The sequence below is a fragment of the Prionailurus viverrinus genome, chromosome A2, assembly GCF_022837055.1.
Source record: "Prionailurus viverrinus isolate Anna chromosome A2, UM_Priviv_1.0, whole genome shotgun sequence".
Taxonomy (NCBI): domain Eukaryota; kingdom Metazoa; phylum Chordata; class Mammalia; order Carnivora; family Felidae; genus Prionailurus; species Prionailurus viverrinus.
Genome location: NC_062562.1, coordinates 105,159,521 through 105,178,383, shown reverse-complemented (window position 1 = coordinate 105,178,383; position 18,863 = coordinate 105,159,521). Strand labels below are relative to the sequence as shown.

The 18,863-nt window shown below is 38.9% G+C and overlaps 1 protein-coding gene across 6 annotated transcripts in view; it reads left to right on the top strand.

The window, feature by feature from the left end:
* THSD7A (thrombospondin type 1 domain containing 7A) overlaps positions 1 to 18,863 on the top strand; it is a 463,937-nt gene that overhangs the window by 246,749 nt on the left and 198,325 nt on the right. The gene's annotated exons all lie outside the window — the stretch shown is intronic.

Sequence of the window (18,863 nt, the reverse complement as noted above, 5' to 3'; positions counted from 1 at the left end):
GATTTTTCTTGTTTCTTGAGATAGGCCTGGATTGCAATGTATTTTCCTCTCAGGACTGCCTTTGCTGCGTCCCAAAGCGTTTGGATTGTTGTATTTTCATTTTCATTTGTTTCCATATATTTTTTAATTTCTTCTCTAATTGCCTGGTTGACCCACTCATTCGTTAGTAGGGTGTTCTTTAACCTCCATGCTTTTGGAGGTTTTCCAGACTTTTTTCTGTGGTTGATTTCAAGCTTCATAGCATTGTGGTCTGAAAGTAAGCATGGTATAATTTCAATTCTTGTAAACTTATGAAGGGCTGTTTTGTGACCCAGTATATGATCTATCTTGGAGAATGTTCCATGTGCACTCGAGAAGAAAGTATATTCTGTTGCTTTGGGATGCAGAGTTCTAAATATATCTGTCAAGTCCATCTGATCCAATGTCTCATTCAGGGCCCTTGTTTCTTTATTGACCGTGTGTCTAGATGATCTATCCATTTCTGTAAGTGGTGTATTAAAGTCCCCTGCAATTACCACATTCTTATCAATAAGGTTGCTTATGTTTATGAGTAATTGTTTTATATATTTGGGGGCTCCGGTATTCGGTGCGTAGACATTTATAATTGTTAGCTCTTCCTGATGGATAGACCCTGTAACTATTATATAATGTCCTTCTTCATCTCTTGTTACAGCCTTTAATTTAAAGTCTAGTTTGTCTGATATAAGTATGGCTACTCCAGCTTTCTTTTGGCTTCCAGTCGCATGATAAATAGTTCTCCATCCCCTCACTCTCAATCTAAAGGTGTCCTCAGGTCTAAAATGAGTCTTGTAGACAGCAAATAGATGGGTCTTGTTTTTTTATCCATTCTGATAACCTATGTCTTTTGGTTGGCGCATTTAATCCATTTACATTCAGTGTTATTATAGAAAGATACGGGTTTAGAGTCATTGTGATGTCTGTATGTTTTATGCTTATAGTGATGTCTCTGGGACTTTGTCTCACAGGGTCCCCCTTAGGATCTCTTGTAGGGCTGGTTTAGTGGTGACAAATTCCTTCAGTTTTTGTTTGTTTGGGAAGACCTTTATCTCTCCTTCTATTCTAAATGACAGACTTGCTGGATAAAGGATTCTCGGCTGCATATTTTTTCTGTCTAGCACCCTGAAAATCTCGTGCCAATTCTTTCTGGCCTGCCAAGTTTCAAAAGAGAGATCAGTCACGAGTCTTATAGGTCTCCCTTTATATGTGAGGGCACGTTTACCCCTTGCTGCTTTCAGAATTTTCTCTTTATCCTTGTATTTTGCCAGTTTCACTATGATATGTCGTGCAGAAGATCGATTCAAGTTACGTCTGAAGGGAGTTCTCTGTGCCTCTTGGATTTCAATGCCTTTTTCCTTCCCCAGTTCAGGGAAGTTCTCAGCTATTATTTCTTCAAGTACCCCTTCAGCACCTCTCCCTCTCTCTTCCTCCTCTGGGATACCAATTATGCGTATATTATTTCTTTTTAGTGTATCACTTAATTCTCTAATTTTCCCCTCATACTCCTGGATTTTTTTATCTCTCTTTTTCTCAGCTTCCTCTTTTTCCATAACTTTATCTTCTAGTTCACCTATTCTCTCCTCTGCCTCTTCAAGCCGAGCTGTGGTGGTTTCCATTTTGTTATGCATTTCGTTTAAAGCGTTTTTCAGCTCCTCGTGGCTGTTCCTTAGTCCCTTGATCTCTGTAGCAAGAGATTCTCTGCTGTCCTGTATACTGTTTTCAAGCCCAGCGATTAATTTTATGACTATTATTCTAAATTCACTTTCTGTTATGTTATTTAAGTCCTTTTTGATCAGCTCATTAGCTGTTGTTATTTCCTGGAGATTCTTCTGAGGGGAATTCTTCCGCTTGGTCATTTTGGATAGTCCCTGGCGTGGTGAGGACCTGCAGGGCACTTCCCCTGTGCTGTGGTGTATAACTGGAGTTGGTGGGCGGGGCCGCAGTCAGACCGGATGTCTGCCCCCAGCCCACCGCTGGGGCCACAGTCAGACTGGTGTGTGCCTTCTCTTCCCCTCTCCTAGGGGCGGGATTCACTGTGGGGTGGTGTGGCTCGTCTGGGCTACTTGCACCGTGCCAGGCTTGTGATGCTGGGGATCTGGCGTATTAGCTGGGGTGGGTAGGCAAGGTGCTCGGGGGCAGGAGGGGCAGGCTTAGATCGCTTCTCCTTAGGTGATCCACTTCAGGAGGGGCCCTGTGGCAGCGGGAGGGAGTCAGATCCGCTGCCGGAGGTTTGGCTCCGCAGAAGCGCAGAGTTGGGTGTTTGCGCGGAGCGACCAAGTTCCCTGGCAGGAACCAGTTCCCTTTGGGATTTCGGCTGGGGGATGGGCGGGGGAGATGGCGCTGGCGAGCGCCTTTGTTCCCCACCAAACTGAGCTCTGTTGTCAGGGGGCTCAGCAGCTCTCCCTCCCTTTGTCCTCCAGCCTTCCCGCTTTCCGAGCAGAGCTGTTAACTTATGACCTCCCAGACGCTAAGTCGCGCTTGTTGTGGGAACACAGTCCGTCAGGCCCCTCCGCTTTTGCAAGCCAGATTCGGTGGCTGTGCTTGGCCGGCGAGCCGCCCCTCCGCCCCGGCTCCCTCCCGCCAGTCCGTGGAGCGCGCACCGCCTCGCCGCCCTTCCTACCCTCCTCCGTGGGCCTCTCGTCTGCCTTTGGCTCCGGCGACTCCGTTCTGCTAATCCTCTGGCGGTTTTCTGGGTTATTTAGGCAGATGTAGATGGAATCTAAGTGATCAGCAGGACGTGCGGTGAGCCCAGCGTCCTCCTAAGCCGCCATCTTGCCGCCGACCGCTGTATTTTATTTTTTAACTCCAAGACATTAGAAGGAGAAGTCTTAAAACTTCTCTAAAAACTTTTGGAAAGTTCATCTGTCTACACAATGACTGGGAAATCGGATTCAATACATGGAGATTTTGAGAATATAATGGAAATTTCCAGGAAAAACAAAAAGTCTCAGACTGGAGATATTTACCTTGGTCTGCTTCTAAGTAAGGTGTGCTCAGATAGTAATAGCAGCAGCAACCTGCTGTGGAAAAACTTGAATGAGTGCAAGTTCAGTGTAGATTTTTCCCCCAGAAGAACAGGGAAGAGTGGATAAGATATGGCAGTGAATATGGTCGCACACTGGACTTCATTTAAGTCATTATTTGCAAATTATTCCTCTCTTTAATATTCCATCAAGCTTGATGTTATGGACTGAACTGTGTCCCCCCCCCCCCAAATCACATGCTGAGGTCCTAACCCCCATTGTGACATTTTTTCGAGACAGGGCCTGTAAAGAGGTAATTAAGGTTAAATGAAGTCAAATGACAGGAACCTGAATCCAATAGGAGTGGTGTCCTTGCAAGAAGAGGAAGACACACCAGGGATGTGTGCACACAGAGAAAGGGCCAGGTGAGGACACAACAAGAAGGCAGTTGTTTGCAATTCTTGCCACTCCTCTACTCTTCACTACCTTGATCTTAGACTTCAAGCCTCTAGAATTGTCAGAATATAAACTTCTGCTACTTAAGCCACTTAGGCTGTGGTATTTTGTTACGGCCTCCCTAGCTGACCAATACATTTGGTCATCAGAATAATATTTATAGCAAATATGTGGAGCTGGTTACAGACCTTATATGATTGGATATTTCAATTCTTTTTCATTACTCGCTTTGAAACAAATGTTGCAATTCTTTGAAATTCTAACTGCTAAGATTCTGTCATTGTATTTTGATAACATACAAGTACCAAACTGCTTCTTTTAATTTATACTATCCATTAATGTTACTTTCCAAGTTAAGGACATTGTAAGTGGGGATTTAAGTCAACAATAACGTTTTGTTGGAAGATTTCAGGGTGAGTTTTACATAGACGGTGCTACAACGTGTCCTGTTTTAAAAAGGGGAGGGGAACCTGACTGCATATTTGCAATGTTGGAGCAGATGGTACATCTTTGTAGTAGGAGAGTGAGGTCTTTGTCAAGCTGTTGATACAGTTTGTGAAATTTAAATCTTAACATGATTGGCACTGCTATGAAGATGCATATTTTGAACAATCTCATGTATTTTTAAATATTCTTATCTTATATGAATCAGGGTCACTCAGAGAAATTAGGTGACATATGTTTGTTCCTATAAATACTTAAAAAGATAGCACTGTTCTGTTTTATTGGAGTCAAGACATGACAGTAGTTTTTTTCCAGGAAATATGGCATTGTGAGCATAGGCACGTGGACCTCTTTCTCTAAGTCCCTAAAATGACCAATGGAATATACAAATAGAGAAAAATGGCATCAGCTCTGGAAACAAGGAGAGAGCCCATCTAGAAGCTAAATCCTTAAAGGAGTTTGTATTTGCTAAGATGATATCAATAGAAGATTGGAGGAACAGGGGCCTCAAGGCAAAGGAACAACCCCTATATCAATGAGTGGAGTCTCTGAAAAAGGTAGGTGGAGACGCTGACCCCAACCCAGCAGAGCAAAGGCTGGAGACAAGAGCAGTAATAGGTCCATCACTCAGTGCCCTCCTGACTCTGCTAACAGGTGGCATTGGAGAGCAAACCAGTTGCAGTGTGTGTTGAGCTCTTTACAGAGAAAGTGGTTTCTGAGAAGTCTGTCCATACCTTTTACAGCACAGTGTGTTCGTGTGCTAGCTCCTTCCCCACCATCAGTCTCCTCAACACCCATAATTGACAAGATAAAATCAGAATATTCAACTGAGAAACAAGAAAGAGAGATACTCTCCTCTTATTTTTAATCAGGACCTAAATACCTTTCATTGGAATATTTTGGAAGAACCTCATCTAAATTTATGAAATGAACCCCCTGTAACTTCCACTTGACTAGAAACCAAAATGGAGCAAGCCTAGACCTTCTTTACCTCCCCAATAATAACCAAACAGAAAAAGTCAAGAGGCCTCTGTAAAAGTACTACAATTCCAAATACAGGGACCTCTGAAATAGTCTAATGTAAGAAAAAAAAATGTAATGCTTTATGACTTCAGTCAAATATTGTGATTTGTGATCTAAACATAATTCAAGAGATTATCCAAGCAGCAGACACAAGCACAAAGAAGAAGCAAGCTATCCATTTATGAATTGTGCAGGAGAGGTGATGAGTCTGTTGGTTACTGTAGAATTAATTATGATGCAGAAAATGATCTCAAGAACTATCATGTTAGCTTTATAAAACTGTACAGATGGTCCTTGACTCAGTATGGTTCAACCTAGGATTTTTCAGCTCTATGGTTCTGCGAAGTGATATATACTCAGTAGAAAATGGACTTGGAATTTAGAATTTTTATTTTTTTTCACGGATAGCAGTATGTGCTATGATATTCTCTCATGATGCTAGGCAGTAGCAGCAAGCTGCAGCTCCCAGTCAGCCACATGATCATGAAGGTCAACAGCCAATACACCTACAGCCATTCTGTTTTTCACTTTTAGTATTCAGTAAAATGAGATATTCAACACTTTATTATAAAATAAACTGTAGGCTAATGTAAATGTTCTAAGCATGTTTCAGGTAGGCTAGGCTGAGTAAGCTATGATGTTTGATAGGTTAGATATATTAAATGCTTTCTTGGCTTATTGGTATTTTCAACTTACGTTGGATTTATTGAGAACATAACAGGGTACATCAAGGAAGATCTGTGTAATGTCTTGGTTTAATATAAGAAAAGATTTATCAAAAACAATAACTCAATCTGAGTTAACCATAGCCAGAAAGGACTGGCAGTGAGCTTTGAAGCACATTAAATGCTGAGAGATAATTGTCAACCATTGTTTTAAATATAGTTTCAAAATTGATCAAATAAGTGTATTATCTTAAAAACAGTGCCCTATATTATTAAAAAGAAATTGATGGATTTTATGTCCCCATAAATATATCAGTCTGAAAAAGATAAAAGAAATGTCTGTGAATAATATACAAGAATATCTTCAAAAAACTTTAAGCATAATCACTGTTACATGTAGAACTTGATTAATTTTCAAAATAGAAGCTTTCTTTATTTGTTTGACATCAGTTCTTGAGAGTATAGTGCTTGTAGGTGACAGGGAGGTGGGTTCAATCAACCTTCTTGGAACTAAAACTGCTTTGGTTAAATATACCTTAAATTACTACAACACATTTATAATACTTAAGAAAAATTTTAAAAATCACTGTTGACACTGTTGTTGGCCCTACAGCACCCTTTGGTATGTGGTTCCTAATACAGTGGTAGGGCGATACACAGAGAAGGCATTTAATACTTATTTTAACTGACTGAACAACAGAATAACAACGAAAAGGAAAGCTTTTTGTAACTGATTTTATTTTTAAGTCTTCGGAATCTCTTGTCAGTTCCTATACAGAAATTAAGACTTAAATCCAAGAGAATTTCTTTGTAATTGTGAACTGGCACTCAAATAAGGTTGTTCAAAGAAGCAATGCTATTTCAAGAAAAAGGTGGGGTTTCAGGGAAGACAATGAGCAATAAATGCAACATCAGGAGATTTTGAATGCCTAAAATACTCCGCTGTTTTCCTACACGAATGAATGAATGATTAAACTATTGCGTGTTTTTTCAACCTTTGAACTCTAATATATCTTTTGAATGACTCCATAAAAGGCATATTATTTTACAAATAGGTCTTAAGTAGACTAAGTATGAGATCTCTGATTTAAAATATTTTGAGAATCCAATTATGTATTTCCGTGGTGAAAAACAGTTAAAAACACACATGTGGCATATATTCTGGCATTAGAACAAAAATTATTTCGTTTAAAAAAATTCACTGTTAGAAATGGATGACAATCTAAACTGTTTCTTATTAAAATACTGAGGATTCATTTTCCAGATGAGTATTACCAATATTCCCAATTCCTACAGTTACCCCTCACAACAATAACAAAATAGGCTGTTTAAGAACTCACTGCATAAAAAAAAAAAAAAAAAAAAAAAAAAGAACTCACTGCATTTTCTAGTCAAGGCACCCTTCATATTAGACTTCTGGAAGTTGAGGTAAGAAATGGGGGAAGAACATGGCTTCTAGTAATTGCCAGGTCATAGTATAGCAGAGAGGATAAGAACACAGCCTCTGAAATCAAATGTCAAATGCCATTAACTAGCTGTGTGATCTTAGGCAAAGTACTTAATCTGTTCCTCAGTTTCCTCATCTTAGAATTTTGAGATTACAATTGTACCTATGTCATGATATTGCTGTGAGGATTAAAAAATTAATTTGGTACGTTCAGTAGAAGTATCTGTTCTTGTTATCAGTATAAATGCAGAACATTTCATTTTAATAGTAATTAATTGGACAGCATGTTCTTGATAGAAATTTAGTTTTTATTCCCAACTGACACACAAAAGTCAGAATAATTTTCACTGCTAGGCTACCAGAGTTGATGCTGTATTACTTTGGTAGCTTTATTATATTATTATGTTAAAATGACACACACTATTTCATAATCTCCATTAACTATATTTCTAATTCATTCCAGTCTGTTTCAAACATATTAGCAAGTGTGTGTCTGTATTTATATAGATATATATAATCGAAACTCCCTCCTGCATCCTTCCAAGATGACAGGGAGTAGTAGTTTGAGATACACACCGAAGGGGCCCAACTTCCTGGATATAAATACAAAATCTACAATTTCCTAACTTAGTGACTTTGGGGAAAGTTCCTTAACCTCTCCTCTCCATACTTAGTTTCCCCATTTAGGGGATAATTATTCCTTCCCCCACATGGGGATAATTGAAATACTCCCATAGAGTTTTGTAAGAATTAAAGAAGTTAGTCTTTGTTAAGTACGTTTTAAGACTTTTTAAGTTCATGGCTTAGCACTTGTAAAAACCAGTAAGCATTTGTTATTAAATAAATACATCCCGTTCTATCCACAACTAGAACTCCTATTCTAATTTTATGTTTAATATTCTTTGTTTTTCTTTATGTATTGCCTTGTCTACACTCTTTAGCCGTAGACTACCAGGGACACACCTGTATTTGAACCAGTTGGATTTATTACTCCCTGAGCGATAAAGAACCCATACCACAGGCATCTCAGTAAGAGTGTCAGAAAGCAGTTGTTATAGGATTTAGGTCACTTAAGTGATTTTTTTTTCTTTTTTTTAATTTACATCCAAATTAGTTAGCATATAGTGCAACAATGATTTCAGGGTAGATTCCTTAATGCCCCTTACGCATTTAGCCCGTCCCCCCTCCCACAACCCTTAAAGTAACTAACCCTCTGTTTGTTCTCCATAGTTAAGTGATTTTTAAGAGAATTAAATAAGCAAACTTTGCTCTGGATTAAATGCTATAAGGAAGCAAGGATAATTCTGTGACAGGTTATCTTGATAAATGTTATTTGGAAAGAGGAAAATCGGGAGGGAGGCTAAAGCTATAACTGACTTTAAAAAAAAGGCAGAACTCATCATACTAGCTCAGAGAAGGGAATGTTCGATATTTTTTATGATTGTCATAGTGACCTTGTTTTTACTTAGACAAATTAAGTAGTCTTATTTTTTGTCTTACTCCATCATAGTCTGGAATGACCACATAAGTTGATGCTGTGTGAAATTCTTTATGTCCAAGAGAACACCATGGCATAGCTCTGAGTGCCAGGCTAACTCCAAAAAAAATAAAGAACCGCCTGAAAGTACCAGATGGACCATAGTGGTTTTTCTCCTGTTTCCCAGACTTATGTATTTATCTCAACACATGATATTGCTTGTTTTTTAAAAAATTTTATACGGATGGTATCATTTAGTATATATTCTTGAACTTTCTTTCTTCAATTTTTGATATATTTGTTAAATCATACTGATGATTGTGTTCTAGTTCATTTGTTTCCACTTCTGTATAGTGTTATGTAGTGTGGGCAAGCCTAATTTACTGTTCATTCCCTTGGTGGACACTTAAGTTATTTCTGCAATAATAAATATTTGCAATTATAAACAGTGTTTCAATGATAATTCTTATCAATATTTATTCAGATAAATGCATGATATTTTCAGGGTATATAACTAATAGTATGCTCATCTTCAGCCATAGTTAAAATTTCCAAGTTATTTTCTAAAATGGTTAAATAACTTAGATTTCTTCCGGCAGTGTTTAACTATTCTAGCTGCTTTACATCTCCTCCAGCACTTGATATTGTCAGACTTTGAAATTTTTGACAAACTAGTGGATATAAATGTCATTTCAGATTTAACTTTTCTGTTCAGTCTGATAGTCTTGGCTTTTATTGGTTAAAATTTTAGTCTTTTGCATTCATTTCCTCCATCTTACTCTGTTCCACTTTTTCTGTGACTGGTTTTGTTTTTCCCTTCTTGGCTTCTTTTGAATTTATTGCAATACTTTTCTTGTTATTACATTGTTTCCCTAGGTTTGGAAGTTATACATCCTTATCCTATTTATATAAAGAGATTACTTTAAAATATCAAGGTACAGACTCAAATGAATACAGTCTATATAATGTATTTACCTTTCTAAAGGCTACACCAACCTACATGTTATGTAGCCTTGTATTTTAGTTCTGTCTTGTGCCTTATAACTCTCTTTGTTAGTTTTGTATTGCTACCATAATAGATTACCACAAACCTAACACCTTATCTTAAAGTTCTGTAGATCACAAGTCTTGCATGGGTTGATCCAAGCCAAAGTTCAAGGGCTTACGGGAGATACATTTCTTTCTAGGTGCTCTAGGGGAGGATCTTTTTCCTTCTTCATCTTGGGTTGTTGGTAGAATTTAGTTCCATGCCGTTGGAATACCAAATTCTCCATTTCCTTGCTGGTTGTCCATCTGGGAACTGTTCTTCTAGAGGCCACTCATATCCCTTGGCTCTTCCCCACTCCCTTCAGAGTCATCAGTGGCAACTCAGGTACCTCCCTTCATTTGAATTTCTTCTCTTTCTTCCATCTCATCTTTCTGACCCATTTGGGAAAGGGTCTCTGCTTTTAAGGACTCCTGTGGCTAGATTGGGCCTGCCTGGATAATCCAGAATGATTTCCTCATCCCAAGGTTTGAAACCTGAATCATATCTATGAAGTCCTTTTTTTTCCATCAGGATAATTATATTCACGAATTCCAAAGACTAAGGCATTGAATCTTTGGGGGACCATTATTCTACTACATTCCCCTATTTAATCATTATAATTATGTTTTTACATTCAACATTTACTTTTACTCACATGTAATATTTTCTTTGATTGCCATTCCATCTGGCATCTAAGACCCTATTTCTGTATTCATGTTCCTTTTTATGAGAAATAAGTCCTTTGGAAATTTCTTTAATGATGGTCTATAATAGTTAAATTTTCATTTCTGTCTGAAAATGTCTCCTTTTGTCCTGATAATTAAAGAACTGTAGATATGCAATTCTAGGCCTCCTACAAGGCCATTAAACCAAAAGTTTTGTGACCTGGGATCAATAATGCCCCACAGGAGAGCCAGCTTTAGGACTCTAGTACCATATTGAGTTCATGCTATGGATTTGGAGAATCTTTTGAGAATTTTCCTTTCTTGTGATCCCAGTTGTAAAACTGAAAGGTTTTATTTTTAAATAACATATAGGCTTCTGCTTCCGGGAAAGTAGAGGCAATGTCATTTTTTCCTAATACATAGTAAACAAACCATAAGACAACTCTGAAAGTTGGAGGGGAAAGGGCAGACAAGCTAGAAATCTTAAGACCCAAGAAGCAGCAAGGTGATACTTTCTGCCTCTCATATCTCAGACTTGGAGAGAAGGAAGCCAGCAATCTAGAAATACCAGTGGGTACAAATTTTTAAAATTCTTTAACAAATCTCTGCTCTAATGCAATATAATTGTTACAGTTTGCTATATTATAAATTGCTTCTAATGCAGTATAAAGGTTGAAATTATTCTGTATGTAGAAAAAAAAAACGTGTAATGGGAAAAAAGATACCAGTTGGTAGAATGGATTAAAAAATATGACCCAACTATACATGTTCTGCAAGAAACGCACCTCAACCCTAACAGTATACCCAGATTAAAATTAAAAGAGAGACCTGGGGAAGATGGAGGTGTAGGAGGACACTGGGCTCACCACGCATCCTGCTGATCACTTAGATTCCACCTACACCTGCCTAACTGACCCAGAAAACCACCAGAAGACTAGCAGAACGGAGTCTCCGGAGCCAAGTGCAGACGAGAGGCCCACGGAAGAGGGTAGGAAGGGCGGAGAGGCAGTGTGCGCTGCACGGACTGGCGGGAGGGAGCCGGGGTGGAGGGGTGGCCTGCTGGCCAAACAGAGCCCCTGAGTCTGGCTTGCAAAAGCAGAGGGGCCGGACGGGGTGTGTTCTGACAGCAAGCAGGACTTAACATCTGGAAGGTAACAAGCTAACAGCTCTTCTCGGAGAACAGGAGGGCTGGAAGACAACGGGAGGGAGAGCTGTTGAGCCCCTGACGACAGAGCTCAGCTTGGCGGGGAACAAAGGCACTCGCCAGCGCCATCTCCCTCGCCCATCCCCCAGCCAAAATCCCAAAGGGAACCAGTTCCTGCCAAGGAACTTGCTTGCACCGCACAAACACCTAATGCTGTGCTTCTGCGGATCCATCGCTCCTGCGGGTCTGACTCCCTCCTGGTGCTGCAGGGCCCCTCCCGAAGCAGATATCCGAAGGAAAAGCGAGCTGAGCCTGCCCCTCCCAACCCTGTGCACCGTGCCAATCCACCCCAGCTAATATGCCAGATCCCCAGCACCACAAGCCTGGCAGTGTGGAAGTAGCCCAGACGGGCCATGCAACCCCACAGTGAATCCCGCCCCTGGGAGAGGGGAAGAGAAGGCACACACCAGTCTGACAGTGGCCCTGGAGGTGGGCTGGGGGCAGACATCAGGTCTGACTGCGCCCTGCCCACCAACGCAAGTTATTCAAGACAGCACAGAGGAAGTGCCCCACAGTTCCGCACCACTCCAGGGACTATCCAAAATGACGAAACGGAAGAATTCCCCTCAAAACAACGTCCAGGAAATAACAACAGCTAATGAACTGATCAAAAACGATTTAAACAATGTAACAGAAAGTGAATTTAGAATAATAGTCATAAAATTAATCACTGGGCTTGAAAACAGTATAAAGGACAGCAGAGAATCTGTTGCTACAGAGATCAAGGGACTAAGGAACAGCCAGGAGGAGCTAAATAATGCTATCAATGAGCTGCAAAATAAAATGGAGACAACCACGGCTCGGATTGAAGAGGCAGAGGAGAGAATAGGTGAACTAGAAGATAAAATTATGGAAAAAGAAGAAGTTGAGAAAAAGAGATAAAAAACTCCAGGAGTATGAGGGGAAAATTAGAGAACTAAGTGATGCACTAAAGAGAAATAATCTACGCATAATTGGTATTCCAGAGGAGGAAGCGAGAGAGAAAGGTGCTGAAGGTATACCTGAAGAAATAATAGCTGAGAACTTCCCTGATCCGGGGAAGGAAAAAGGAATTGAAATCCAAGAGGCACAGAGAACTCCCTTCAGACATAACTTGAATTGATCTTTGCATGACATATTATAGTGAAACTGGCAAAATACAAGGATAAAGAGAAAATTCTGAAAGCAGCTAGAGATAAACGTGCTCTAACATATAAAGGGAGACTGATAAGACTCGTGACCAATCTCTCTACTGAAACTTGGCAGGCCAGAAAGAAATGGCAGGACATCTTCAATGTGATGAACAGAAAATATATGCAGCCGAGAATCCTTTATCCAGCAAGTCTGTCATTTAGAATAGAAGGAGAGATAAAGGTCTTCCCAAACAAACAAAAACTGAAGGAATTCGTCACCACTAAACCAGCCCTACAAGAGATCCTAAGGGGGATCCTGTGAGACAAAGTACCAGAGACATCGCCACAAGCATGAAACCTACGGACATCACATGACTCTAAACCCATATCTTTTTATAATAACACTGAATGTAAATGGACTAAATGCGCCAACCAAAAGACATAGGGTATCAGAATGGATAAAAAAACAAGACCCATCTATTTGCTGTCTACAAGAGACTCATTTTAGACCTGAGGACACCTTCAGATTGAGAGTGAGGGGATGGAGAACTATTTATCATGCCACTGGAAGTCAAAAGAAAGCTGGAGTAGCCATACTTATATCGGACAAACTAGACTTTAAATTAAAGGCTGTAACAATAGATAAAGAAGGGCATTATATGATAATCACAGGGTCTATCCATCAGGAAGAGCTAACAATTATAAATGTCTATGCGCCGAATACCAGAGCCCCCAAATATATAAAACAATTACTCACAAACATAAGCAACCTTATTGATAAGAATGTGGTAATTGCAGGGGACTTTAACACTCCACTTACAGAAATGGATAGATCATCTAGACACACGATCAATAAAGAAACAAGGGCCCTGAATGATACATTGGATCATATGGACTTGACAGATATATTTAGAACTCTGCATCCCACAGCAACAGAATATACTTTCTTCTCGAGTGCACATGGAACATTCTCCAAGATAGATCACTTACTGGGTCACAAAACAGCCCTTCATAAGTATACAAGAATTGAAATCATACCATGCATACTTTCAGACCACAGTGCTATGAAGCTTGAAATGAACTACAGGAAAATGTCTGGAAAACCTCTAAAAGCATGGAGGTTAAAGAACACTCTACCAAAGAATGAGTGGGTCAGTCAGGCAATTAGAGAAGAAATTAAAAAATATATGGAAACAAGTGAAAATGAAAATACAACAATCCAAACGCTTTGGGACGCAGCAAAGGCAGTCCTGAGAGGAAAATACATTGCAATCCAGGCCTATCTCAAGAAACAAGAAAAATCCCAAATACAAAATCTAACAGCACACCTAAAGGAACTAGAAGCAGAACAGCAAAGGCAGCCTAAACCCAGCAGAAGAAGAGAAATAATAAAGATCAGAGCAGAAATAAACAATATAGAACCTAAAAAAAACTGTAGAGGAGATCAACAAAACCAAGAGTTGGTTTTTTGAAAAAATAAACAAAATTGATAAAGCTCTAGCCAGGCTTCTCAAAAAGAAAAGGGAGATGACCCAAATAGATAAAATCATGAATGAAAATGGAATTATTACAACCAATCCCTCAGAGATACAAGCAATTATCAGGGAATACCATGAAAAATTATATGCCAACAAATTGGACAACCTGGAAGAAATGGACAAATTCCTAAACACCCACACGCTTCCAAAACTCAATCAGGAGGAAATAGAAAGCTTGAACAGACCCATAACCAGCGAAGAAATTGAATCAGTTATCAAAAATCTCCCCACAAATAAGAGTCCAGGACCAGATGGCTTCCCAGGGGAGTTCTACCAGATGTTTAAAGCAGAGATAATACCTATCCTTCTCAAGCTATTCCAAGAAATAGAAAGGGAAGGAAAACTTCCAGACTCATTCTATGAAGCCAGTATTACTTTGATTCCTAAACCAGACAGAGACCCAGTAAAGAGAACTACAGGCCAATATCCCTGATGAATATGGATGCAAAAATTCTCAATAAGATACTAGCAAATAGAATTCAACAGCATATAAAAAGAATTATTCACCATGATCAAGTGGGATTCATTCCTGTGATGCAGGGATGGTTTAACATTCGCAAATCAATCAACATGATACATCACATTAATAAAAGAAAAGATAAGAACCATATGATCCTGTCAATCAATGCAGAAAAGGCCTTGGACAAAATTCAGCACCCTTTCTAAATAAAAACCCTTGAGAAAGTCGGGATAGAAGGAACATACTTAAAGATCATAAAAGCCATTTATGAAAAGCCCACAGCTCACATCATCCTCAATGGGGAAAAACTGAGAGCTTTTTCCCTGAGATCAGGAACACGACAGGGATGTCCACTCTCACCGCTGTTGTTTAACATAGTGTTGGAAGTTCTAGTGTCAGCAATCAGACAACAAAAGGAAATCAAAAGCATACAAATTGGCAAAGATGAAGTTAAGCTTTCGCTTTTTGCAGATGACATGATATTATACATGGAAAATCCGATAGATTCCACCAAAAGTCGGCAAGAACTGATACATGAATTTAGCAAAGTTGCAGGATACAAATCAATGTATAGAAATCAGTTGCATTCTTATACACTAATAATGAAGCAACAGAAAGACAAATAAAGAAACTGATCCCATTCACAATTGCACCAAGAAGCATAAAATACCTAGGAATAAATCTAACCAAAGATGTAAAGAATCTGTATGCTGAAAACTATAGAAAGCTTATGAAGGTAATTGAAGAAGATTTAAAGAAATGGAAAAACATTCCGTGCTCATGGATTGGAAGAATAAATATTGTCAAAATGTCAATACTATCCAAAGCTATCTACACATTCAATGCAATCCCAATCAAAATTGCACCAGCATTCTTCTCGAAACTAGAACAAGCAATCCTAAAATTCATATGGAACCACAAAAGGCCCCGAATAGCCAAAGGAATTTTGAAGAAGAAGACCAAAGCAGGAGGCATCACAATCCCAGACTTTAGCCTCTACTACACAGCTCTAATCATCAAGACAGCATGGTATTGGCACAAAAACAGACACATAGACCAATGGAATAGAATATAAACCCCAGAACTAGACCCACAAACGTATGGCCAACTCATCTTTGACAAAGCAGGAAAGAACATCCAATGGAAAAAAGACAGTCTCTTTAACAAATGGTGCTGGGAGAACTGGACAGCAACATGCAGAAGATTGAAACTAGACCACTTTCTCGCACCATTCACAAAAATAAACTCAAAATGGATAAAAGACCTGAATGTGAGACAGGAAACCATCAAAACCTTAGAGGAGAAAGCAGGAAAAGACCTCTCTGAACTCAGCCATAGCAATTTCTTACTTGACACATCCCCAAAGGCAAGGGAATTAAAAGCAAAAATTACCTGCTGGGGCTTTATGAAGATAAAAAGCTTCTGCACAGCAAAGGAAACAACCAACAAAACTAAAAGGCAACCAACGGAATGGGAAAAGATATTTGCAAATGACATATCGGACAAAGGGCTAGTATCCAAAATCGATAAAGAGCTCACCAAAGTCCACACCCAAAAAACAAATAACCCAGTGAAGAAATGGGCAGAAAACATGAATAGACACTTCTCTAAAGACGATATCTGGATGGCCAACAGGCACATGAAAAGATGCTCAACGTCGCTCCTCATCAGGGAAATACAAATCAAAACTACACTCAGATATCACCTCACACCAGTCAGAGTGGCCAAAATGAACAAATCAGGAGACTATAGATGCTGGAGAGGATGTGGAGAAATGGGAACCCTCTTGCACTGTTGGTGGGAATGCAAAGTGGTGCAGCCACTCTGGAAAACAGTGTGGAGGTTCCTCAAAAAATTAAAAATAGACCTACCCTATGACCCAGCAATAGCACTGCTAGGAATTTACCCAAGGGATACAGGAGTGTTGATGCATAGGGGCACTTGTACCCCAATGTTTATAGCAGCACTCTCAACAATAACCAAATTATGGAAAGAGCCTAAATGTCCATCAACTGATGAATGGATAAAGAAATTGTGGTTTATATACACAATGGAGTACTACATGGCAATGAGAAAGAATGAAATATGGCCCTTTGTAGCAATGTGGATAGAACTGGAGAGTGTGATGTTCTGGAGACTGTGATGAAATAAGCCATACAGAGAAAGACAGATACCATATGGTTTCACTCTTATGTGGATCCTGAGAAACTTAATAGAAACCCATGGGGGAGGGGAAGGAAAAAAAAAAAAAGAGGTTAGAGAGCCAAAGCATAAGAGACTGTTAAAAACTGAGAACAAACAGGGTTGATGGGGGGGAGGGAGGAAGGGGAGGGTGGGTGATGGGTATAGAGGAGGGCACCTTTTGGGATGAGCACTGGGTGTTGTATGGAAACCAATTTGACAATAGTTTTCATATATTGAAAAATAAATACTGAAAAAAAATTAAAAGATAGAAATTAATATATCATGAAAATATTATCCAAAGAAAAGCAGGAGTGCTATATTAGTATTAGATAAATTAGGTATAAAAAGAAAAATAATAGAGAAGGACATTATATAATGATAAAAAGGTCAATCCACCAAGAAGACAAACACTAAATGTGTATTCAGTAAACAATATACTATAAAATATGTGACCAAAAACTGATAGAACTATAAAACATACACAAATTCAAAATTAAAATCAGGGATGACAATATCATAATCCCAATACTTAATAGAAAACTGGGCAGAAAATCATTAAGCATTTAGGAGAACTGAATAACACCATCTTCCAACAGAATCCATTGACATCTATAGAACACTCCATCCTATAGGAACAGAATACATCTTCAGGTGTCTCAGAATACATACCAAGATAGACCATATTCTGAGTCATAAAACCTCAACAAATTTAAAAGCATTTAAATCATACAAGAATGTATTCTCTGAGCACAACTAGAATCAAATTAAAATTCTGTCACAGGAAGATAATAGTAAAATCTTCAAACAGTTGGAAAATAAATGACCCCCTTAACCCATATGTGGAAAAGGAATTCTCAGGAAAAATCAAAATACTTTGAACTGAATGAAAATGAAAGTATATCAAAATCTGTGTGATACAGCTAAAGCAGTGCTGAGCTAGAAATTCATAACAGTAAATGCTTACATTAGAAAAGAGGATAAGACATAAATCAATATTATCTGAGCTCCCACTTCAAAAACCAAGGAAAAAGAAAAAAAAAAGTTGAAAGCCAGCAGAGGGAAAGAAAGAATAAAAATAAGAACAGAGATCAATGAAATTGCAAACAAAAGTAATAAAGAAAAATCAATGAAACAAATAGCTGATTCTTTGAACAGACCATTAAAATGGAAGCTTCCAGCAAGGTTGATAACATGAAAAGACAAAAAGCATCAATATTAGGAATTTAACAGGGGATATCACCATAGACCTTACAGCCAGCAAAAGAATAACAAGGGAAACACCACAACTTTATACACATAAAGTTGACAGTGTAGACTAAATGGAAGGGATCAAAAATTCAAAATGAGAAAAACTCAACCCACCATAATTTGCTCATTATAAAATGGGTTATATTTATCTAGAAAATAGAAAAAGAGGGGTCAAAGTACAATAAGATAACTACAGATCAAAATCCCTGATGAATATAGATAGAAAAATCCTTAACAAACTATTAGCAGAGAGAATCCAGTAATAAATTGTAAGAAGTAAAGACTAGAACCAAGTGCAGTTTATTCAGAGAGGTAAGGCGGGTTCACTATTGAAAACTGAATTGGTGTAATTCATCATATTAACAGGCTAAAAAAAAATCACTCACAAATATTACTCAATGGAGAAAAAACATTTGACAGAATTTAGCAGACATTGTTAATAAAAACCCTCAGGAAAGTACAAATAGAATGGAACACCCACATTTTGATAAAAAGGATCTATAAAAACATGTAACGGTGCTCCTGGGTGGCTCAGTCAGTTGAGCGTCCAACTTCGGCTCAGGGCATAATCTTGCGGTTTGTGAGTTCGAGCCCCACGTCGCACTCTGTGCTGGCAGCTCAGAGCCTAGAGCCTGCTTCAGATTCTGTCTCCTCTCTCTGCCCCTACCCCACTTGTGCTCTCTCTCTATCAAAAATAAATAAATGTAAAAAAAAATTTTAAAAACCCAACAAAACCTGTAACCAAGGAGTTCCTGGTTGGCTCAGTCATTTAAGTATCCGACTTCAGGTCATGATCTCGCAGCTCATGAGTTCAACCTTCACTTAGGGCTCTGTGCTGACCGTTCAGAGCCTGGAGCCTGCTTCGGATTCTCTGTCTCCCTCTCTCTGCTCCTCCCCTGCTCATACTTTATCTCTCTTTCTCTCTTTCAAAA